The sequence below is a fragment of the Zootoca vivipara genome, chromosome 10 (assembly GCF_965207765.1).
Source record: "Zootoca vivipara chromosome 10, rZooViv2.hap1.1, whole genome shotgun sequence".
Taxonomy (NCBI): domain Eukaryota; kingdom Metazoa; phylum Chordata; class Lepidosauria; order Squamata; family Lacertidae; genus Zootoca; species Zootoca vivipara.
Genome location: NC_142593.1, coordinates 10,611,879 through 10,637,748, shown reverse-complemented (window position 1 = coordinate 10,637,748; position 25,870 = coordinate 10,611,879). Strand labels below are relative to the sequence as shown.

Genomic DNA, 25,870 nt, shown 5'->3' with positions numbered 1-25,870 from the left:
GCCTCAGCTTCACGATCTGTCCTTCCAGTGAGCACTCAGGGCTGATTTCCTTCAGAATGGATAGGTTTGCTCTTCTTGCAGTCCATGGGACTAGATACCTATTAGGTCTATAAATTACCATATAGCATATATTCAACACAAAAAACAGTGACAATATGTTGTTGACAAAGGACAGCTGGACATATAAAGGGCCCCATTACCTTCAATAGTTTAGGGCCTCATCAAACCTCAATCCAGCCCTGGAATGAGGAGATGCAGGACTAACCATCAAAAGAGATTGTTTGATAACCCTTAAGTAAGGGTTATCAAACCCTTAAGTAAAAAGGTAAAGGGACCCCTGACCATTAGGTCCAGTCACGGACAACTCTGGGGTTGCGGCGCTCATCTCGCTTTGCTGGCCGAGGGAGCCGGCGTACAGCTTCTGGGTCATGTGGCCAGCATGCCTAAGCCACTTCTGGCAAACCAGAGCAGCACATGGAAACACCGTTTACCTTCTCACTGTAGCGGTACCTATTTATCTACTTGCACTTCGTGCTTTCGAACTGCTAGGTTGGCAGGAACTGGGACCGAGCAATGAGAGCTCACCCTGTTGTGGGGATTCGAACTGCCGACCTTCTGATCGGCAAGCCCTTCACATTACCCTATCAGTTTGCAATTTTAAAAAAATCAGAACAATTCACCAGCATTTTAGTGTGATTTTCTCGTAATATATACATTTTTTTTAAAAAAAAACAATTAACCCTAGCATAATCCATTTTTTGTATTATTTCTGATAATATATGCACCTTTATATACACTTTGCCCTAATATACACCTCGGATGGAGACTACAATGCAAAATTTGGAGAAGTGTGAATTTGAAAGGATGGCTATGCTTTCGTTTGTTTATTGTTTTGGACAGTACAAATTAGTTAGGTTTGCCTTTAAGTGCAAACGGAATCAAATTTCTTGTCCACCCCTAGACTGGGAAGAGGAACCTACACAATGAACAAGATAAAAAAGCATATTTTGTTGGCGAGCGCTGGGAGATCTTCTCTAGAAGACCATTTGTCAGTTCCGCATGGTGATATTGAGACTTAATGGACTTCCATCGTATTGCTCAAAGTGCTTTCTTGGCACAAACTCTGTTTTAGCTTCTTTTCCTTCATCTTTGCTAGCACCCTTCCTTCCATCCCTCCTTCATCAACTTGCCAAATTCCTCTTCCGAGAGCTTGGCTTTTTAAGGTTGTTCCTCCTCCATTCCGCTGTTGTACTGCCATGATTTGTGACAGCCTCGCAATGGCTGGGATCGAAGGAATAACGTATCATTAATCTGCCAAAAGGTGCTCTATGATGCAGAACAATCCTTCAACAACTAGATTTGCCTCATTTCCCCAGAAAGCCCAATGTTCCCTTTTAGCTGTCCTTTGCCTTCCATAGCTCCCAATTTAAATCAATTAATTTTCATTGGTTTTCTCCGTTGTGCCCTGCTTAGAACCTTCAGAGATTAAGCCTCTTAGTTCTGCTTCATGAATTCAAAGCCGTCCACAACATGCAAGGAGAGTTTTGGGCTGGAACATCCCATGGCCACCCCGGGAGGTACTTCTTAGATGCTTGGATCACATCCTCGTCGATTTTGCACTATATTACAGACTCCACAGAGGGTGTTCGACCACTTCCCGCAAGACTCCTCCATTGCCGCCCCCAATAATGAGCATAGCTGCCAAGTACCCCATATTTCCTGGGAAACCCCCGTTTTTCCTTACCGTTTCCCAGAGGTCTACCGTTTCAGCTCCTCTCCCGTCAATCTCCCTTATTTTGATTCCTGTTGGCGGCCATTTTTCTGGTGCCGCTTTGCCCATCTATGGGAACCAGAAAATGGCTGGCGCCGGAGCCGGAAGTCACGTCTATGCATGTCCGGAAGTGCGTAGACGCAACTTCCAGTGTCGCTTTGCCCATCTATGGGCACCGAAAATGGCCGGCGCCGACACCGGAAGTTGCGTCTACGCACTTCCGGACATGCGTAGACATGACTTCCGGCCCCAGCGCTGGCCATTTTCGGTGCCCATAGATGGGCAAAGTGACACCGGAAGTTGTGTCTACGCAACTTCCGGTGTTGCGTGGCTGCTGATCCCGGATTTCTGCACAAGAGACTTGGCAGGTATGAATGAGCATCTTCTGTGGGTTTGGGTGACAGCCCAAGGGAAGGTTAGCAATCATTTCCTGGTATGAAAACTCATCCCTCTCTGTGCACTGGGTGACGCCATCAAGGACCAAGACATTCCTGTATATTTTGCTCCTGAAGACCATGTTCTTCTGGACAGGTGACCGCTATTGATGCAGGACCTCCTGGGCTTGCAGGGAAAGGATCTGCCCAGACCAGAGGCTGCACGTCTTGGAGAACAAGTCCTCCAGGATGACGGCTGCCGGGGCTGCTGCCTCTTCTGCCTCCCCTACAGCTGCTGCACTTCATTCTCCTCCTCCTGCTTCCAGGACAAGCTCCATGGCTGGCCAAACTGGGCAAGGTGAAGAAGCTACCCCTCCGCTCTGCCTTGCCTCCACTCTGCAAATGCAGGCGACCTATGCTGGAGATGAAGCAGTACAAAAATATCTGACATAATAAATGTCTTCTAGGATGTCATGTACAATGGGAAGAGATCATCCTCTTTTCCCAAGTTCAATGATGATGGCTTCACACAGCAGTGCCTTACAGTGCTTGGGGAAGGAATTTTTGCAGGCACCCCCAAACTCAGCCCTCCAGGTGTTTTGGGACTACAACTCCCATCATCCCTAGTTTACAGGACCAGTGATCAGGGATTATGGGAATTGTAGTCCCAAAACAGCTGGAGGGCTGAGTTTGGGGGTGCCTGAGTTATTGCATCGGGGCAGGGCAGGTCTCGCCTTGTGACACAGCTGCATTTTCGACATTATCAGGACTGGGACTCCATCTCCATCACTGTTATCTCAAGACTAGGGGACCAAATCAGACAGCTTTGCTTTCTGAACTAAGCAGCTGATTCTATCAATAAATAAATACATATTCAGCACCTGAACAAATAGCATTGTTGATCATGTAAACTGAACTTTTGGGAAATATTGTCTTTCTAGTGTCAGATTCTTTTGTGAAAGGGGGGAGGGGGGAGAGAATGCATTAGTTCTTGATTGAATTTTCACCCTCTTTAACAATTATTCCGAAGGAGTGACAAGCACTTCTTTCCCCCCAAAACCCTCCTTACATCATTCTTTTGATAGCCCACAGAAATTACCGTAGGTGTTTTCCTTTGTGAAATATAAGCCTTTATTGGATGGCTGAGACCATTTTTGGTCTCATACTAACAACGTCTCCAGCTGAGGGCAGGAAATCCAAATTGCTTCTCAAATTAAACCACAGGAAAACCCCTGACCTTTACTTATCTCAAGAAAAGTTAATAGCAAACAGATGCATTGCCTGTGCTAAGCTACTTAGATTGCATATTGACCCAATATTCGCTCATCTCTTCGCCCGCTGGGTTCAAAATACATAATTCAATTCATGATCATTCCTTAGTATTAGCTTTTGAGTAATCCAATAATTTCTTACTTCTAACCAATGCCCATCTGCTACCATTTATTTTGAATTAACCCCATTTGCTAATAGGGTGTTACAGATTTTGGGTATCAAGCAGCCTCCTAATCTAGTGATTTCAGAATCAAGAGACCATAGAGCAGCGATAGAGCGGCTGCTTTGCATGTAGAAGGTCTCTGACTCAATCCACAGCATCTTCAGGTAGGGCTGGGAGACACCCCATCTGAAATCCTGGAGAGCTGCTGCCAGTCAGTGTAGACAGTACTGAGCTAGATGGAACATGGGAAATGATATACAATGAATTGAAAAGGATGTTCAAAATAACTTTTGTAAAAACAACAACCCAGACAACTTATTCATGTATGCTACTACAGCAGCAAGAATGTTACTTGCCCAAAAGTAGAAAGGAGGAGAAGTCCCAGTAAAGGAAGAATGGATACAAAAACTTATGGAATATGCAGAAATGGCGAAACTTACCGGAAGAATAAGAAATCAAGACAACAAACTTTTTATAAAAGAATGAAATGGTTTATTGAATATTTACAGATAAGTTGCAAACAGAAACATTGGCAGGATAACCTCCAGTTTCATAAAAAGTATATATTTAAAGTAGATGATTAAATGAGTCAATTAAATTAATTTGGATATGCAGAAGATATTAAAAAATAAATTTAAGGAACCACAGAAAGAGGGGGAAGGAAGTCAGATGTTGAAATGTTAAATTGATTGTCTGATTATTAACTGATCTGATTCGCAATAAACCTAGAGATAAAATTAAGGAACAGTGGGAGTGTCTAAATGACTATCTAAATAAAATAGGATTGGGCAATAGAACATGGCTGTGCTTAGAATAACTGTAGGAATTTGAAGGCTTCTGTTTTGTTAATAGAAGTTAGTGTAAAACACCAAGAGGACAAGACATAGAAGTATAGAAGATTGAAATTCGGTGCAAAGCGCGGTGGAAGTGATAGAAGATGTTATGTAATTAAGTATTTAATATACGACTGTTGAATCAGTCAATTAGGTCTTACCTCCCTCTTCTCTTTGTCTGTTTCTTCTTCTTTTTTTTCTTTTTTTCTTTCCCCCCCTTTTTTTCTTTCTTTCTTTTTGCTGATTTTATTTATGTTTATGATAATTACCAACATTAGTATTAATATAACGATTACCATTATTATTATCATTATTCCTTTTTTCTCTCTTTTTTCCTTTTCTCCTTTCCCCATTGCTTTTTCTCCTTTTCGACGTAACTGCCAAGTATCAGCTCTTTGGGGATTTTAACTTTAGGAAAAGGTTAATAGGAATAATAAAGATATAGATTTGTTTGCATTATGTAAATGATGGATGTGCAGGAATGTAAGTGTATTACTATTTTTTGACTATTTTCTGTTATTCTCTGTTATATAAATATTCTGTTATTTTCGGTTATATAAATAAATAAATAAAAATAAATGAATGTTAAATTGATTGTCAAACTAATGAAATGTATACAGTCATACCTCGGTTTAAGTATGCCTCGGTTTGAGTATTTTCAGTTTAAGTACTCCGTGGACCTGTCTGGAGCAGATTAATCCACTTTCCATTACTTTCAATGGGAAAGTTTGCTTCAGGTTAAGTACACTTCAGGTTAAGTACAGACTTCTGGAACCAATTGTGTTTGTAAACCAAGGTACCACTGTAAACTTGAAAAGTATAAATAAACAACTTTTTTTAAAAAAAGAGCTAGATGGATTTTTTGGGAGATATTATAGATATATATATATAATGATAAGAATAATATTGGAGAAAACTGGGTATTGAGACTTGCTTAACCTAAATCATATATCCCAGTTTCCAGCGGCCCTTTAAAGTACGCTTCATGCAGAGTATACGCAGTCAGAAGTCGACCTGGCTAAGAAAACACCACCAAGAGCTTAGTAGGGAATTATCTCCCTTATATGAAACCCCTTACTAGCTGCACACTTGTAAAAGTATACAGATGAAAATACGAACGGTTTGGTTTCTTTAACTGAAAAACAAACTGACTCAAAAGAGACTTTAAACTAAAGATAAATGCTTTCTCTCTTAGCAACTTTATCCACCCACATTCCAACCTTCAATCCATTCCAAACCTCCCACAAACTCCCACATAACTCCCATTAAACTACCCAAGAATTAACAGCAAACTAGCATTATAACTAAGCAACTCTCATACTAAGATTCAACTAAGGAATCTCTTAAACTGAGAGTCTCTCTTAAGATTCAACTGGGAATCTCTTAAACTGAGAATAACTGAGAATCAACTAAGTATTCTCCAACTAAGGTACTGATCTCACTGAGAGATACAGTTCTCCTAAGAGATACATTCAACTGAGAGAGTGAACTACTAAGAGATGAATCAAACTGAAAGATCTAACTAAGAGATACAAAAGGCTTTCTGGCAGAGCCTTATATACAAGGAGTAGAGACCATGCCTGTGGGCAATTAACAGAAATCACTGGCACCTGTTTCTCTTAAACAGACAGTATTTACATTAGACCGGACCTAAAGTAACTTGCCTATTCAAAAAATCCAACAGGATTGTGGGTAAATGGAGCTACGCTCCGAAATGTATCTGTGTCTGTGCATTGGGTTTGTTTCCAGTACATATAATGGGCAGTATCCTGTGCCAATGTATTGTTTTCCTCGTAAATTGTTTGCCACACAAAGAAGTTAGGAAACCTGGTGCTTCTCAATCCTGTAGACGTATATATTACTCTTAAATCCCTTTCCTCCAAGTTGCTCAAGGCGCAACAATCCTGCGAGACAGTGGCTGAACCAGGGTCTCCCAGGGTCTGAACCTAGGAGCCAAGCCCAGTGCTCTAACCACTGCACCGCATTGCATGCATTGTTTCTTGCAACATAGATAGAAAGCCCTCCTGGCTTCTGGTTCTGCAGGCAAGGCAATGAGGCATATGAAGTATTTCTGTTTATCAGGTGCTGAGTGCTATGGTTTCAGGAAGGCAGGGACAGGTAAAGCAATACAGGTGAACACAGACAGGTAGGTGGAAAGGAGGCTGTAAAAGCAAGATAGGCACTGAACAGCGACTAAATAAAAACTCTGTTTCTTCACTTGTAGGTTGCTTATTTACACAGAGCATTCATTCTGATTTATTTACGTTTGTGAGGAGGTTGCAAGCTATCCATTCACTAAGCATTTGTTCCCACTGCATTTTCCCATTCCTTTCTTTACTGCAAAAAATAAGCAAGTGTGCAAGAGCACAAAATCCATTTCAATTGTGGAACCTTGATTTGCCTGTACACCATTGAATCCTGCCTGCAAAACAGCAATATATAAGACTCTGGGAGCATTGGGATGGAGTGTATACAGTGAGTGTAAGGTAAAAGGTAAAGGTCAAGGACCCCTGGACGGTTAAGTCCACCCTAAGGCGACTCTGGGGTTGCGGCGCTCATCTCGCTCTCAGGCCAAGGGAGCCAGCGTTTGTCCACAGACAGCTTTCTGGTCATGTGGCCAGCAGGACTAGACAGCTTCTGGCGCAACTGGACATCGTGATGAAAACCAGAGTGCATGGAAACACTGTTTCCCTTCCCACCACAGCGGTACCTATTTATCTACTTGCCCTGGTGTGCTTTCAAACTGCTAGGTTGGCAGGAGCTGGGACAGAGCAACACGAGCTCAACCCGTTGTGCGGATTCGAACCACCCACCTTCTGATCGGCAAGCCCAAGAGGCCCAGTGGTTTAGACCACAGCGCCACTAGCATGATTAAAGTGCATTTGTAGCAGATTCAAAATGGACCGCCTGCACCTGCTCCTGCTTCATGGATTGTTCTCCACTGTATCCACATCACTAACTCTTCACTAGCATCCTTTTTACGGCAGGAGGGGAAGCAAGTCTGGTGGCAGCTACTGCTTCCCCCTGGAATGCCTCTGGAAGGATTCTATGTCATGATGCATCATTTGCAGTGGGATGCCAGCCATGGTCAGGAGATGGCGCCAATGAAAATGGAAACCTCCTCTAGAAAAACCATTTTAAAAAAACTTTTCCATTTTCATAGGCTTAGAATCAGGGCCGGATTTAGGTCTGGTGAGGCCCTAAACTACTGAAAGTAATGAGACCCTTTAATATGTCCAGCTGTCCTTTGTAAACAACAAATTTTCACTGTTTTTTGTGTTGGATACATGCTATGTGGTAATTTATGGACCTAATAGGTATCTAAAGCCATTTGCACATGTAGAATGTAGGCACCCTATATCTAGAAATGAGCAAACTGGTAATATTTTAGGCTAGCAGGCGGGGCCCATGACTTACATCATAGGAGCCTACACAACACAAAACACTGTTTTATTTTTATTTTATTTGTTTTTATCTTATATTTTGGAAACGTACATCCAGTTTTTTCCCCCTTTAATTTTCTTTGGGGGCCCCCAAGAGAGCGGGGCCCTAAGCTATATCTTGTTTTGCTTATACGTAAATCCGGCACTGCTTGGAATGCATTGGCAAAGGGTGGCTGTTTGGCCACAGCCCAGTAGCAAAGGAAGGTGAAGGGGCTATAGGGTGGCACTGGAGGGCACTGGAGCAACTGTCCGCCCCTCAAAACGCCAGCTAAGGAAGTTTTGCCGACGTCTCCCAGAAAAGCTCGACAACTTTGGCTGATCCCTTTAAAAAAGCTCCGCTGCCACAGCCTTTGCTCTTTTGACTTCTTGCCTTGCAGGACTGGGTCCAGAAATGTCTGCCTGTTTGCTCAAAGGGTCAGCAGCAGCTCCCCTTTCTGGGCAGTGAGTCATACATGGGTCCTCATTTGTGCTTTCTCAGCAGCTTCATTTATTTCTTTGGGACACACACTTTCTGGCTTTCAACTGCAGGAGCTGGGGGAGCGGGAGAACCCGCCACCACACCGTTGCAAAGTTTGGACCGTTTCCCAGAATGTCGTCGTAAGCCGTATTAGCCTGCAATATGTTCTCAATCTAACACACACACACACCCTCTCTTGTAATTTAAACCTAATTTGGTCCTTGCATATTTCCCACATACACATTCCAGGGAAGATGACAGATTGTGTACAGTTACCTATACAACATGCAGTGCAGTTGGGAGCTGGCCAGGACGCCATATTTTAACACTAACAAGCAAGCCTATGAATAGAGATATCGGATTCTTATCTCATTATGCATGATCAAGCTTTCTTTAGCACCTCAGCCCAGGACTAATTGCAGCCATCAGCAGCCATTAACACCCATCTACAGGTTTACCACTCCCATCAGCCCATCTCCCATTCCCACCCACCCCCACCACCCTCTGTATATATATAGGGTCTGACACTTCTGTTTCTAGTGTATCTGAAGAAGTGTGCATGCACACGAAAGCTCATACCAAAATATAAACTTAGTTGGTCTTTAAGGTGCTACTGAAGGAATTTTTTTATTAAGCAAGCCTATATATTACACAGTGATGGCAAGTGGGGCACTCAAAGGCGTTGCAATGCATCGGTGACCTGTACAAATAGAAACTCCCGCAATGCTGGCAAAAGCCTTTATAATCTCGTGCTGGAAATCATTCCAGCTTTACATCAGTTGATCCACCCACAGGATCTGTGCCCTTGACTGCTCAAGGTTCGCTGCAGTCAACTACATTTTTGGAAAGAAAACTTTGGTTTGCATTTGAGCACTGGCTATTTGTTGATTGTGGTTGAATAAATAAAACAGATTCTCATGGACGCGGGTGGCGTGGTGGGTTAAACCACTGAGCCTAGGGCTTGCCGATCAAATGGTCAGCGGTTCGAATCCCCGCAACGGGATGAGCTCCCGTTGCTCGGTCCCAGCTCCTGCCAACCTAGCAGTTCGAAAGCACGTTAAAGTGCAAGTAGATAAATAGGCACCGCTACAGCGAGAAGGTAAACGGCGTTTCCGTGCGCTGCTCTGGTTCACCAGAAGAGGCTCAGTCATAGTGGCCACATGATCTGGAAGCTGTACGCCAGCTCCCTCGGCCAGTAAAGTGAGATGAGTGTCGCAACCCCAGAGTCGGTCACAACTGGACCTAATGGTCAGGGGTCCCTTTACCTTTACCTTTACATGAACCAAGGACAGTTTTGTCCAACCTGCAGAGACAGTCCAAAGAATTCAAACTGCTCTTGTTCTTAGCCAAAAGGCCGCGAAGCTACATTACAGACAATTGAATAAGATGTTTAAGGAAGATAGATAGAAAGGGTTTAGTTATCACTGGTGGAGCTTCATGCTCTGGCACCGGGGGCAGAGAGCGGGCGGGGGAGGGGCTGGCACGCATTCTGGGGGCATGGTGCTCCGTCCGCGGGGGTGGGGTGCTTGTTCTGAGGGCGTGGCACACACCCCGCAGGGGTGTGGCACCCAGCGTGGGTGGGGTGCGCAGCCGCGATGGCACCCTCGGGATCGCACTGCCTGGAGTGGAGCGCCCCTATTGCCCCCCTCGTCCTATGCCCCTGTTAGTTATATAACTTCTAGATTTCAAAAAGAAGTGATAGAAGGAAATTTGAAACTACTGAAGAAAGCATATAGTATTTTGCTAGAATAGGAAATGAAAGATGAAGAGGTCAAATCGGTTATGATTAAATGGGTGCAAGATAAATAGGACATACGGTAATATACAATTTGAGGACTGGGGGAAACTGTGGAAAGTAGCTTTAAAATTTACAGACTGTTCTCTTTTGAAGGAAAATTACATGGAAGTGATGTACAGATGGTATATTACACCAGTAAAAATTGCAAAAATGTACAAAACGGGGTTAAATAAATGTTGGAAATGTAAAGAAAAGGAAGGAACATTTTATCATATGTGGTACGAATGTAGAGAAGTGGGGGGGAAATTGGGAGATGATATACAATGAATTTAAAAGAATGTTTAAAACAGGGGTCAGCAACCTTTTTCAGCCGTGGGCCGGTCCATCGTCCCTCAGACCATGTGGGGGGCTGGACTATATTTTGTGGGGGGGGGGTGAACGAATTCCTATGCCCCACAAATAACCCAGAGATGCATTTTAAATAAAAGGACACATTCTACTCATGTAAAAACACACTGATTCCCGGACCGTCTGCGGTTCAGATTGAGAAGGCGATTGGGCCGCATCTGGCCCACGGGCCTTAGGTTGCCTACCCCTGGTTTAAAAGAACATTTGTAAAAAAACAAACAAACAACAACAACAAAAACCCCAAAAGCATTTCTGCCAAGGAAAACAAAGAATTTATTCATGTATGCTACAACAGTGGCTAGAGTCTTGCTAGCACAAGGATGGAAGAACTGTGGCTCCCCTAAAAAAAAGCATAACATTTTACCTCCTCCCTGAAAAAACTCAACAACTTTGACCCCAACCCCCTCAGAATGGGCCTTCCTCCTTCCTAAAAAAAGGGGGGGTAGATCACTGCCAGTTTTTAACTCTGCGAGGAGATCACAGTCTCTTGGGAGTTGGCCACCCCTGCTATACAGTCATACCTCGGTTTAAGTACGCCTCGGTTTGAGTATTTTCAGTTTAAGTACTCCGCGGACCTGTCTAGAACGGATTAATCCACTTTCCATTACTTTCAATGGGAAAGTTCGCTTCAGGTTAAGTACGCTTCAGGTTAAGTACAGACTTCCGGAACCAATTGTGTTTGTAAACCGAGGTACCACTGTATAGGCATTATAATGAGTAGTTAACTTGTTTGTTACATTTGTATCGCTCCTCCTTCAAACCGCTTAATGCGGTAGAGATGGGATTTCCTCCTATTTTATCCTTGCCGCAACAAAGCTGTACCCCCCATTATTTGTGGGGGGATAATTTACCAAACCCCTCCTCCCCTGGAAGAAGAGGGGAGGTGGGGTCTATCTAGGGGAGATTGTTATGACCTGAGGGCCATTTTGCCCAATGGGGAAAGGTGGTGACAGACCATTTAAGCCTGCTTCGCCCTGCAGTCTCCCTCCTTTACCTGACAGACACATTGGGGTGAACGTTGGCCAAGGGGGGCCACAGACCAGAGAGAGGCAAATCTTAGCAAACCTTGCTTTGCGCTCACAGTGTGAGGCTGCTAACTTGCCTTCACAGAATGACGCAGGTGGCGCTGTGATCTAAACCTCTGAACTGCTTGGGCTTGCTGATTGGAAGGCCAGTGGTTCAAATTCCCGTGATGGGGTGAGCTCCCCTTGCTCTGTCCCAGCTTCTGCCAACATAGCAATTTGAAAGCACACCAGTGCAAGTAGATAAATAGGTACTGCTGTGGCAGGAAGGTAAAAGGCGTTTCCTTGCACTCTGGTTTCCGTCACGGTATCCTGTTGCGCTGGAAGCAGTTTAGTCCTGCTGGCAACATGACCCGGAAAGCTGTCTGTGGACAAACGCCGTCTCCCTTGGCCTGAAAGTGAGATGAGCATCGCAACCCCATAGTCGCCTTTGAATGGACTTCACCGTCCAGGAGTCCTTTACCTTACCTTTTTTACATTGGTTGAATCTGATTTAGTTTGTTTTTAAGATCCTCACCTCAAGTTGTTAGTCCAATATTTGGAGGGCACCACTTTGACGGTCCCCGGATTAATAATAACTTAATAATGATTTATTATTTATACCCCGCCCATCTGACTGGGTTTCCCCAGCCACTCTGGGCGGCTCCCAACAGAATATTAAAAACCTGCTAAAACATCAAACATTAAAAATTTCCCTAAACAAGGTTGCCTTCAGATGTCTTCAAAAAGTCAGATAGTTGTTTATTTCCTTGACGTCTGATGAGAGGGTGTTCCACAGGGCGGGCGCCACTACCAAGAAGGCCCTCTAGCAAGCTTACTCAAGGCCTTCAGTATGTTTTATGTTGTGACCTTATGGTGATTTGCCACAGATCTTTTTGTTCCCATCCCAATTCAACACTCTGTCTAGTTAGTACAACACTGCACTGTCTATCTTTGGCTGGTTCGGCAGGTTTGTATTTCAGTTTGGGAGGAAGAGATTACAAAGAGCTCCTTCTTCCTCTTCCATTCTCCTCGTCTTTCAAACAGATACCAAAAAAATTCATTCTTTGTGTCCTTGACTTAAAATGCATGTGCTTTTTTCCATTTTAAAAATAAATCTATGGCTCTTTGCCTCTGGGGAATCTTAATAATATTTCCCATATACCATTGACCTATGAGTTTATACCCGTAACACACAAACAACTCTCCTTTCTAGGAGTTATAAATAGGCTAAACAGATTGAGCTGGATCCAAACATAGCCTGCAATCCTAAACACCCTGAAGCACAGTGGGACTTATTTTCAAGTAAACATACATGGGATTGCGTTGATAGCCATGGCTTGCTTAAGTGCCATTCATTTTTAAGGGGTCCTCTCTAAATATGATAGGCTAACTCTGGGTCCAAACCATTATTTTGCTCCAACCACTCTTCTAGCATAATGTGTCAGAATATTGGATCAAGTAAAAAAAAACCCCAGTCATTCCACTTTAAATTACAGTCTTTCACCCTTCATCTTTGATGGGCAGCAACTGTATTTTGCATAAATACAGAGACTCCATAGGAAGCAATTATGAGCCAAGAGTATGTTTTATTTTGAAATTGCATCAATTGCCAGATTCTTTCTTTTTTTTTAAAAAAAAAGAGGTCATCTTATTAAATAAAAGCACTTCTGTGACTCTGCGGGATAAACTAGAGAGAAAACGGAGGAGATAGCAAAGGAGAGGGGAATATATATATATATATATTGAGCAATTCAGAGAGACAACAGAAGGATAGAAAGAAGTAATAGATGTATGATACGTGCAGAAGGTGGTTTTTTAATATACCCTACTGGTTAACTGCAAGCATCAAAGAGACTAATAACGAAAAGAATGAGCTACCAAATCATTCATATATATATATATATATGCTAAGTTACATAGCGAATTACTTGATCATTTGCATAACTCTCATCCAGGAAAGCCATATAGAATCATAGAGTTGGAAGAGACCACAAGGGCCATCCAGTCCAACCCCCTGCCAAACAGGAAACACCATCAAAGCATTCTTGACATATGTCTGTCAAGCCTCTGCTTAAAGACCTCCAAAGAAGGAGACTCCACCACACTCCTTGGTAGCAAATTCCATTGTCGAACAGCTCTTACTGTCAGGAAGTTCTTCCTAATGTTTAGGTGGAATCTTCTTTCTTGTAGCTTGAATCCATTGCTCTGTGTCCGCTTCTCTGGAGCAGCAGAAAACAACCTTTCACCCTCTTCTATATGACATCCTTTTATATATTTGAACATGGCTATCATATCACCCCTTAACCTTCTCTTCTCCAGGCTAAACATACCCAGTTCCCTAAGCCGTTCCACTGCTGCCTTCAGACATGTTATTTAGTACCTACACAAAATAAGTTGGTTAGCTATCTTTTCACACTGTAGATATTTGTTTAAAGATGTTGCTAGCTTTGATATATTCGTTTGGGCATGTGTGTTACGTTATTTGTTTGGTTTGCGCCTCACACAAACGCTCATGGGGCCTGAACTGTCGGTGACTGACCAGGAGTGAGACCTCGAGGCCATAGCGGACAGCGCAATGAAGATGTCAACACAGTGTGTGCTGGCTGTGAAAAAGGCAAATTCCATGCTAGGGATCATTAGGAAAGCAGCCGACAACGAAAGCCCTGCTTTCATACCACTGTTATACAAATCTATGGTGTGACTGCATTTGGAACCCGCTTTTCAACACTGCCATTGTCTGGGCCTGAGCAAGAAGATGGGGAATAAACAAATTGCAATGGTGGAAAGAGGAGCAGATCCAGGGGGTTGTGGCCAGTGGGCCCTTTGCTGGGCTATTATTATTATTATTATTATTATTATTATTATTATTATTATTACCACGCCTATCTGGCTGGGTTTCCCCCGCCACTCTGGGCGGCTTCCAACAAATACCAAAATACATTAAAATAGGCTATAGGTTCTCAGCAGATGCCCAGCTAACCCTTGGCTGTAGCACTTCATCAGAAAGCACCCGACCCTTCACAAATAAAGCTATTATTAGGTAAAGGTTAAGGTTAAGTCCAGTGAAAGGCGACTATGGGGTTGTGGCGCTCATCTCACTTTCAGGCCAAGGGAGCTGGCATTTGTCCACACACAGAGCACACGGAAACGCCATTTACCTTCCCACCGCAGTGGTACCTATTTATCTACTTGCACTGGCGTGCTTTCAAACTGCTAGGTTGGCAGGAGCTGGGACAGAGCAATGGGAGCTCACCCCATCGCGGGGATTTGAACCGCCAACTTTCTGATTGGGAAGCCCAAGAAGCGTGGTGGTTTAGACCACAGCTTCACCTGCAGGGGCGTACCCAGGATCAAAACTATGGGGGGGGGGCAAGCCATGGTCGTTCAGGTTGTGACATTTCAGCATGGAAAAGGCGAATGAAACCAAAATTTTAAGAAAATTATATATAATTATAGCAGTGCTTTATTACGGTAGTTATAACAATTATTTGCTTGATTTTTTTTTACTTTTTATTCTAGTTACATGTCTTATACTAATATCATTTTTCTTGGGTTTGAAGAAAACTTGTTCAAAACTTTTGTTTCAATCCAGTCCTGATTTTCCTTGAAGAATTTCCGATGGACGCTCATCAAACACAACCCAGCCAGTCTGTCCTCTCCCATTGTACTTCGGAGCCAGGTCTTTACCCTTTAAAATTTAATTTTCTACAGAAATTACTTAATTTACCTTTTTGGAACAAGTTTCTTATATCCATTTAGGCAGCCTTGATGTCTTCTAAATGTAAAGAAGGTAAACTAATAGCGGGCGGCTCAGTTTAGCGGTGGGCAGCTCAGTTTAGTGACGTGGAACTCACTAGACCCCTCTAGAAGATTCCCTCTTCTCTCTGCTAGAGCCCGCTAGAGACCTCTCCCTCCCTTGAATCCCAATGGCTGGCTGACATAGATTCCTCTACCAGTCGCTAGGTAGCTCTCGATACTTCTCAGTTTTTACACCATTTCAGTGTGGTAAACAACTGATTTTTCGCCATCGCCGTACTTAAATTTGTTTCATTTCATCACTTTATAACCATTTATTATTTTTGCTTCTGGGGGGGGGCAGCTGACCCCCTGCCCCTCGCTGGGTACGCCCATGTTCACCTGCATCCCAAATAAACAAGCACACAATAACTGATAGGTCCGCCCGCCATTGTGAGGCTCAAAGCAATGAAGGTGATGTCTCCCCAGCTGTTGCCATTGGTTGTGGGTTTCTTGTGATGTCACAAAAGCACTTGGCAACTGAGTGGCTATCAAGGCAGGCCAAGGGGAAAGCCCTTGACTATTTCCATCAGGACACACCAGGCAATGGATGTGACATTCAGCACTGCCCAGGTTTGTTCCACTTGGAGGAGGCAAAGTGGTGAATGGAAGGAGGCAATCCTCTGGCAGTGGGATGCTACCGTAGGGAGCAATAATAAGGCAAGTTTGCTTGCTTGAAGGCTGCTGGTATCCATGGTTGGAAGCTGGTGGACATCTCATGATGGACATAACAGAAGCTTCTGGCACAACAGGACACCGTGATAGAAACCAGGCCACACAGAAATGCCGTTTACCTTCCTGCCGCAGTGGTACCTATTTTTTTTTAAAAAAATCTTTATTTAGAATTAATTGAACAGCACACTCACAAACATACTAGACAACAAAAGAATAATAATAATAGTAATAGAAAAAAATTAACAAAAACTATCAACAAAAATCGAAAAAAGGAAAAAAGCCAAATATATCAAAAGTAAAACATAGACAAAATAATAATAATAATAATAATAATAATAATAATAATGATAATAATTATAGCTCTTAACCACAAGACATAATATAAGGTAAACGGTAATAAACATAAATAAAAATAATATAATAAGGTAAATAATAATGAACACAAAAACACTTACAATGAAAACAAAAAATAATAAACAAAATTTTTACATCATTCCAACAAGCAATCATGTTTTACCGGCTATTCTTCCCGATGCTGGTTCTAGCCACCTATATCCATTTATTCATTTTACAGGGAACCAAGCAGAGGGCCTTCTCGGTTGTGGCACCCACCCTGTGGAATGCCCTCCCACCAGATGTCAAAGAGAAAAACAACTACAGTACCAGACTTTTAGAAGACATCTGAAGGCAGCCTTGTTTAGGGAAGCTTTTAATGTTTGGTGGACTATTGTATTTTAATATTTTGTTGGAAGCCACCCAGAGTGGCCGGGGAAACCCAGCCTGATGGGCGGGGTATAAATAAATTATTATTATTATTATTATTATTATTATTATTATTATGCAAAGGCCAACTCCAGACTTTGGGCAGGGATGTCCAATTTGAACAAGTGTTGTGCCATCACACCTGGCTCACACCTGGCTATGCTCTACCTGCACTCTAGTTTAGCAATGTTGTTCCAAACCGTAGAAGCTCTTTCCACGAATGGATGTGAATGATTCTTGCAGAGAATATCTGGGAGTGTCACATGTTCTGCAGCACTCTGAGCAAATGCAAAAGAATGAGCTCACTGCTTTTATACAGTCATTTGAAAGAAAGGGCTGTTAACATATTACTCATAATAAAGATAATTGCATGGAGTAAATTATGATTTGATTGCATGCCCATATAACTCTCCCACACTACTGTCTCTGGAACTTAGTCATACAATGACAGTTTTTCCTTTTACTCCTTGTTGACACTGAATTAGTCACTGTAATGAAACCGGCTCACAAGTGCAAAGGGATCAACATTTTTCATGTTCCCCATCAGCCAAACTTAGGGTGGATTTAAACACGGGGGGGGGGGGAGAGAGCCTATCAATATGTCAGAAATCAGATCATTTTACCAAAGGAAAAAAAATCTCTATGGAAAACCACATTTTCCTGCTCTCTGGCGCCATCTGGTGTTGCATGTTTACAGCACGTTCAAATCACTGTTTTTTTACTTACGTAGCTGAGTCCTTGCAACTGGGTCCACGCATTATAGAAAAGATCCTTTGCCTTACTCTGAAAGTGTTGGTTGTATACATGCAAGGTGCTTTAGTGACCTGGCGCTGTAATTATTCTGTTGCCCAAACACTACTCTCAGCCTTCTCCCAGGTCCCCCATTAATGGCTAGATGTGATGTGTAGGAAGATCATCTTAGCTGCATGCTCTTTGTAATAGCATCTTAAAGCATGGCTTGTTTTAAATGAGTTTCAACAGGTGTTCAGGACGTCAGAGAGTACAGTGGTATCTCGGTTTTCGAACAGCTTAGTTCACGAACAACTTGGAACCCGAACGCTGCAAAACCAAAGTAGGTGTTCCAGTTTTCGAACTTTTGTTTGGAAACTGAATGTACTTCGTTTTGAGTCCCCCTGTGTTCCCTGTTGCACTGCTAATTTGTGCCCCCCCCCCAATTGTATTTCAAACCTTCCGTTTCCGATTGCAGTGTTCTGAACTGATATTTGGAGCGTATATTTAGTGTTTTTGCTATTTATTTTGCATTTTTTCTTTTGAGGCTTTTTCGGTTAATTTGTTTTTGTGACTGTGTGGGTCCCAGTTCAGCTACTGATTTGATTGATTGATTGATTGACTGACTGATTGATTGTGTGACTGCGGAAATGAATAAAAGCCCCCCATCCAAACAATGACTATCATCAGTGTAGGTTAGAAAAGAAAAATAATTTTAATTTTTATCATCTACAATACTATTTTATTTATTTTATAGTACAGTACACTGATTATTGCTTTCATTTTATGGATCAATGGTCTCGTTAGATAGCAAAATTCATGTTAAATTGCTGTTTTAGGGGTTTTTTAAAGACTGGAACGGATTAATTTGTTTTGCATTACTTTCTATGGGAAAGCATGCCTTGGTTTTGGGACGCTTTGGTTTTGGAACGGACTTCTGGAACGGATTAAGTTTGAGAACCAAGGTACCTCTGTATTCTCAACCTTCACCCTTAAGCTAAATTGAATGTTCTCCCTGACACCTACCAAAATATCACTAATAATTATAAAATAGAATATTTGGTCATGATAGCAGAAGTACTAATAGTTAGCCAGTGCTGCAGTTTGAAAGATACTGGAGGCTTGTGGTGTATTTCATGTTACATGCCATAGTAAATGCCAAATTTAAGAATGACAGTGCCCTCTGGTGGTTATACATTGAAGTAGGAATTTGAAAGCACTATTGCATTGGGCCTTTCATTCATGGCTGAGGAGTGGCCAGTCACATATCAACTCTGCCTCATAAAGACATCCAAAAACCTCCCTGACAAATTTTGGTCTGTGCATCTCTCACAAAATATGTGGCACCTTGGCCCTCCTGGTTTGTTACAGTGAGTTCGGATAGCAAATAACTATAATTCCTTTGAGGCTTGGCAAGCTGAAACCTTCCTATAAGGAAACACATTTTCATTTAGGAGAGGAGATCCAACAGAAAAATGAGAAGGATATTGGAAGTACTGGGGAGAGAAAAGTTTCTGTTTGACTTTCTAAAACTGATGTGAAAATTTATTATTATTATTATTATTATTATTATTATTATTATTATTATTATTATTATTATTATTTTAAGCAATGACACAAACCAACTTACCATCTCACACAACCAGAAATGGTTAGCACCAAATAGATCCTCCCGCCCAAATGGTCTGTGGTGTATTTTTAAAGCTATTTAACCGAGAACAACACTGGACAAGGAACAGCAGAACAGCAGAAACAAACTGTAACATACGGCCATGGTTTTGTGGAACACAAGGAAAAATCTGGAACGAAGCTCCCCACAGAATATTGCTTAAAGTGCAAAACATGCTTGCTAACTCGCAGGCACAGAAGCAGGATATTTGGATTCTGAGCGGTAGAGTGGCAGTTTTGACAGAGTAAAGGAACTGGAAACTTGTCAGTCCTCTGGATCAGGACTGCAATACCTCAAGGACCACCTCTTTCCATATGAACCTACCCAGACCCTGAGATCATCTTCTGAGGCCCTTCTTCGTGTGCCCCCTCCTCGAGAGGTCCAGAGGGTAGCAATATGAGAACGGGGCCTTCTCTCCAGTGGCTCCGTCTGTGGAATGTTCTCCCCAGGGAAGTTCGCCTGGCACCTTCATTATACACCTTTAGGCACCAGGCAAAAACGTTCCTTTTAAACCAGGCCTTTGGTTGATTTGATTGACATCCTATGCCTTTTTAAAATGTGGTGTTTTGTTTTTTGACAACAATAAAAGTTGTTGTTACTTTTATTTTCAATACAGTCATAACTCATGATACATCCGCTTCATGTTGCGTATTTTCAGGTTACGGATGCGCCGAACCTGGAAGCCCTGGAACTGGTTACTTCTGGGTTCGGCATGTCCGTAACGTGTGCATGCGCAGAAGCGCTAAATCGTGCTTTGGGCATGCACAGAAGCACCGCATTGTGTCACACATGTGTGCAGATTCACGTTGCGGCCTTTTCATGTTGTGAATGGGCTGCCAGATCAGATCCTGTTCGCAACATGAGGTACCACTGTATGTATTTTGTGGTTTTATATCTTGATTTTATTCTGTGAGATCCCCAGGCATAGGGCGGTACAGTATAGAAATTCTAATAATAATAATAATAATAATAATAATAATAATAATAATAATAATAATAAAGGATTGGGTGAGCTGACCAGACTGGAGACAAGGCAGCCAACAGCAGACTCACTTTCCTGGGTTGAGAGTTGTGCATGGCTGCTGTGTGTCACATGTGAGACTGAAAACATGTGGAAATGTATCATAAGGACTACAGTAAATGAATTTTGTATCCACTCTGAGGCCTGTGAGATGCAGCTGCCAGTTGCTGGCACAAAGAGATAATCAAGAGATGTCAGAAAACACTAAATTATGTCACGCGGAAGCATCTTTCCTGTTTTGGGATGGCGAGAAGGCTCATGCAGATGCTGGCTCATCAGTTTTACACTACTAATATACAAGTAGAGATGCTGTGGCCGATTATTTTCTAGAATTCTTAAGGGGTTATTTAAGAGCTATTCAAGCTTTCAGCTTTTGGGTTAAATTAATCAGCTTCGGAAGAGAGTGGGGACCATTGTGCTAGCTCTCCCCTCCCTGCCCTCCTTTGGGGGCCACAGACTGCTCTACTCAAGTAGATTCCTGTATTGCAGATGGCCCTTGGGGTCTATTCCAACTCTATGATTCTATTATTTTAAGTAGGTTCTGTGCATAATGTAGAAGCATAATGAGGCATCCTCCTTCGCTGGGCAATATCTGCTGGAAGTGGAAGCACAGAGAAAGTTACTCAGTATGGCATTCCAGTCAGGCAGACTGAGTTCATCGCAACAATACCTTTCCTGGAGTCTCCTGGAGTGCAGGAATTCAGAGATGCAAGAACAGACTTACAATGGAGAATAGCAAAAATGCAGAAAGCATTGTATCTATCCGCATCGCAGCTCACAGAATCCCATCTGCAAAGATGCGACCCAGGCGTCCGAGACAGTTGTAGCCTTAGAAAGTGCAAGAGAATGCCGTGATCCTGGAATGGCAATTTCCGGGTGCACAAAAGAATATGTTCCTCTTTTCAGCTAGGATTCTCTATGCACAAAAATGGAAGCAGAAATACTCAGCAAAGAATGATGGATAAGTCAGGTGGTGGATTATGCAGAATTGGCAAGGCTAGAAGCTCAAATAAGAGAACCTAATGCCGAAGGTTTGGGGAAGAATTTTCAGATTATTTGAAGAAACATTATTATATGATGAACACATGAGCAGGATTTGAACTACGAGCAACAGAAGGGATTAAAGATTATTGTAGTTCTGTTAAGGTTGAAAAGATTGAAGAGGTAGAAAAATAGAATCACCATGGAAAAGGGAGTGAGAAGTCAGACGTTATTCTGTATTGAAATGTATGTGTGAATTTTTGGGAAACTTAAGAAAAAAACTTCTGAAGAAAAAGATGTTCCTCTTTTCTACTTAGCAGTTTCACAAAAGATAGTGGGATGGGGTTTCCGAGTCATATTTAAATTACCGAAACTGTATAGAAACTTATTCATGTACGCTGCTAAAGTGGCAACAATGTTACTTGCCCCAAAATGGAAAGAATCAGAAGTCCCAGGAAAGGAAGAATGGATACAAAAACTTATGGAATACAGTCATACCTCGGGTTACAGCCGCTTCAGGTTGCGTCTTTTCGGGTTGCACTCCGCACCGAACCCAGAAGTACCAGGACGGGTTACTTCTGGGTTTTGGCGCGCGCACATGCACAACACCACTAATACGCGCTTTGCACATGTGCAGAAGCACTGAATCGCAACCTGCATGTGGACAGACGCGGGTTGCAAATGCTGCGGGTTGCGAGTGTGCCTCCCGCATGGATCATGTTCACAACCCGAGTGAGCGTCCACTGTATGCAGAAATGGCAAAACTTACCAGAAGAATAAGAAACTTTTTTATAAAAGAATGGAAATTGTTTATTGAATATTTACAGACAAATTGCAAACAGATTGTAATATTGTTATTGTAATAACCTGCAGTTCGATAAGAGTATATATTTAAAGTAGATGAAAAAATGAGCAAATTAAGTTACTTTGGATATGCAGAAGATATTAAAAAATAAATTTAAGGAACTACAGAAAGAGAGGGAATGAATTTGTTCAGTACCTTTGTTTTGTTGTGTAGTAATTAAAATGATCAAAGTATTGCAGAAAAAGCTTCCATTAAAATTATTTTATATTTATGCATTTCAGTTTTGCATTATATGTTTTGAAACTTTATTTGCTGTTTTTTCATATCTCTTCATATTTATTATTATTATTATTATTATTATTATTATTAATTTCTTAGTGATTTCTTCCTCAGTACTTCAACTGTCCTTTCGTTCTTTTATTTTTCTCTTTCATGGATGCCATGTTCAGTGGAAGCTTGTTTAGACCAAGTTCATGGCCTTTTAGGTTTCCTCCATGTGAATAGGGGTTCGCTTTTTGAATAATAAGAATTATATGTGGTGGGCATCAGGATTTTAGAGATGCTTAGGTGGGGCATGGCCAAAAAAAAGGTTGGGAATCACTGCACTATATCTTGATTTAATATTTAATATTTATTTTTGGTACGGTTTATGGACCTCAGTTACAATAAAAGCGGCAGGCTAAAACGGGAGATTAAAAAGACTGAACAGCAACTCAATGTCAAATGAAACACAGTATATATATTGCGAAGAGGCATTGTTGACAACGCTAGAATGTTCTCCCTGTTTGCTTGTGATCGTGTTTTTCCACAGATGCAGATTTACGTGTATTAATTGCCGATGTTTCTAGGTAACAAATTTCCATATCCAATTACAGTCTCCAGTTGGACAATTCTGCATGCTCAAATTAGTAATTGCCTCACAGTCGTCCCCCGTCCCCCCCCCCCAGGTTAATTAGCAGGACATCTGGAAATAATAATCTGCTACCCCTAGAACATTTACCTTCAAAGAAACAATGCCAACTTTGAACTTCAAAGGCTTCTGTGGACTGTTTCAGCTGTGTGTGTGCCCATTGGTGGGTTCTTATCAATCTCACAAGCCTGTCTGTGACAGATGTGTTTTGCTTTCTTATCCTCTCTGGAAATTCAAAGGTGGGTATTTGTGTGTGTGTGTGTGTGTGTGTGTGTGTGTGGAATGAGGTGTATTTTAATGGATTTCAAAGTAACAGGCCCCCCCCCAACAGATGGGGAGATCCAGAGGCTCGCTGATAGCTGTGATTTGAAGAGCTGGCATGCTTGCACAGTTGCCAAGACTCCAAACCCAAAGGCCAGAATATCCCCTCTGTTCTTGTACCTGTCCTCTGCAGTGATGGGGATCCTCTGCCCCCAGTACTATTTTCACAGAATTGCCTGCCATGGTAGAATCATAGAATCATAGAGTTGGAAGAGACCACAAGGGCCATCCAGTCCAACCCCCTGCCAAGCAGGAAACACCATCAAAGCATTCTTGACATATGCCTGTCAAGCCTCCGCTTAAAGACCCCCAAAGAAGGAGACTCCACCACACTCCTTGGTAGCAAATTCCACTGTTGAACAGCTCTTACTGTCAGGAAGTTCTCCCTAATGTTTGAAACATTAGGGTAGCACCCTAACCCTAACCCTTTGCCCAGTGATCTAAAGCAGGGGTTCCCAACAAAATTTTCTCGAGGACCCCTCATCGAGCCGCTATTGTGACAAGGACCCCCATTAATTCCTAATCCTAAAATTAAAAAGTGAGAGCCAAATTAAGAGTCTTTTTATATTTTATATTTATACGTTTTTTACAGTTACAACAGAGTACTCCATCAGTATACAGTTAGTTTTAATTTTCAGTTCTTAATGAGATGAGTTAAATCTGTCCTTTGAGTCCATTATTTCTGAAATATTAGGTTCCAAACTTGAAACTTTCACTCTGAAATCCGACCGCATGTCGAGCCGATTCCTATATTTGTTTTTCATGAAACACATGGAAGAAAATGCTTGCTTTGTTTACACACACTACTGTTTTGCAAAGAGGCAGCGCGCGCCAGGGAGGAGGGAGGGGAATGGAGAAGACAGGGTACCTGCGCAGTAGCACACAAATGAAGCCAACGCGCGCAAAGCATCTTGGGGAGGTGAGCATTAGTAGAATGCGTGCGCTGCCTCTTTGCAAAACAGACTCTGCGCTAGACTCTGCTCATGCAGGAAGCGGCCAAAACAAAAAATCTGTTATCATACAAAATATATTTAATATATTTTTTTATTCTAATAGCATCTTGTGGACCCCTCTGGCATAGCTCGCGGACCCCTGGGGGTCCGCGGACCACCTGTTGGGAACCACTGATCTAAAGTAAGTTTCTGTGATGGCAAAGGCTGTACAACTTGGAGGGGCTGGCACTATGACAAGGCTTAAAAGAAAAACAAATACTGAGAAGTAATGGGGGAGAGGAACACTTTTTGATGATTGCTGACCCCAGTGAAAATCTTTACATTAGCTGAAGAGAAGCATTTGCTGTTTAAAGAGCCTGCCTCCTGAGATTAAAATCATCTGTTTTGTGATCCTTGAAGAAACAGAGTCTCGAGTGAAATACTCCTCAATAACTAACAGAGCCGTGCGAATTCCCTCAACAGTTAAATCAGTTCACACAACAAGAGAGAATAGTCCTCGAGCCGGAATTCTCTCTGCAATATTTACAGTTTGCATATTTATTGTAATGATGTATTTAACAAAAACAACAACAACCACCAAAAAACCTCGCTTCTTGGGGGGTTGGGGGAATGCTCATTTCCTTGTAAGACTCTCCATTGCCTGAAGTTACCCCAATGCTGTTCTGTGTAGGTTTATGAACTACTCATAAACAATGTTGTAGGATTTCAGAAACAGACTTGAAAGAGAAGTTGCTGGATTACAACTTATCACTAAACTGAAAACTATGGAGAGACCTGGTCTGAAGAGAGATATTGGATTCCTGTCTCAATACATATGCTAACCACCTGCATAGTATCACTTGCTTTTTCCTATAGGACTAATTGCAGTCGTTAGCAGTCATCAACAGGTTTACCATAGCAATTGAGTCAATCACCCATCTCCAGCTACCCTCCTGAGAAAAACCCCTCCCCACCCTCCCACTATATATATATAAGGGTGTGGCGGCTTCTGTTTCAGTGTAGCTGAAGAAGTGTGCATGCACACAAAAGCTTATACCCAGGACAAACTTAGTTGGTCTCTAAGGTGCCACTGGACATTAAAAAAAAATTCAATGTTGTAGGATGAACAGGAAATGCAGAAATCAGACAGGCAATATTATCTCGAATGTGTTCCTGAAGATCCACAGCTCTCTACCACTGATCTCTTTTAATCTTCTGGCAGCACTACCTTGTACACGGTGACAGGTCAAGGTCAAGGGCTGAGCTGACCCAGGAAGTTTATATAATGCCCCAAGCCATTCAGCTCAGAAGGCTGAGCTGAAAACCAATCACATTATTTGTAGTTTGTTTGTTTGTTTTTCAGATTAAAAATTTACAGTCATATATCAAACATAAATATAAAAACAAGATTCCAAGGGATCTCCTACACTTCCATCCTCCCCTTTGTGGGTCCTATTGTGAATCATTTCCTCCTGCATCTTTTATGATAATCCAAATCTTTCTCATCTCCATTGTGTCAACCATTAAACTACAAGTGATATTCTAGTCCAGGCATAGGCAAACTTTGGCTCTTCAGATGTTTGGGACTACAATTCTCATCATGCCTGACCACTGGTCCTTTTAGCTAGGGATGATGGGAATTGTAGTCCCAAACATCTGGAGGAGCGGAGTTTGCTTATGCCTGTTCTAGTCCTACTAACGATTCTAACTGTTTACAATGATTTTTAAGATAAGTTATACATTTTCTCCATTCCTTATTAAAGATTTGGTCTTCCTGATTTCTGATTCTTCTGCTCATTTTACCCAT

At 42.2% G+C, this 25,870-nt stretch overlaps 1 pseudogene; it reads right to left on the bottom strand.

The window, feature by feature from the left end:
- Positions 1-1,485: 1,485 nt before the first annotated feature.
- LOC148684364 (spermidine synthase-like) lies at positions 1,486-25,870 on the bottom strand (annotated as a pseudogene).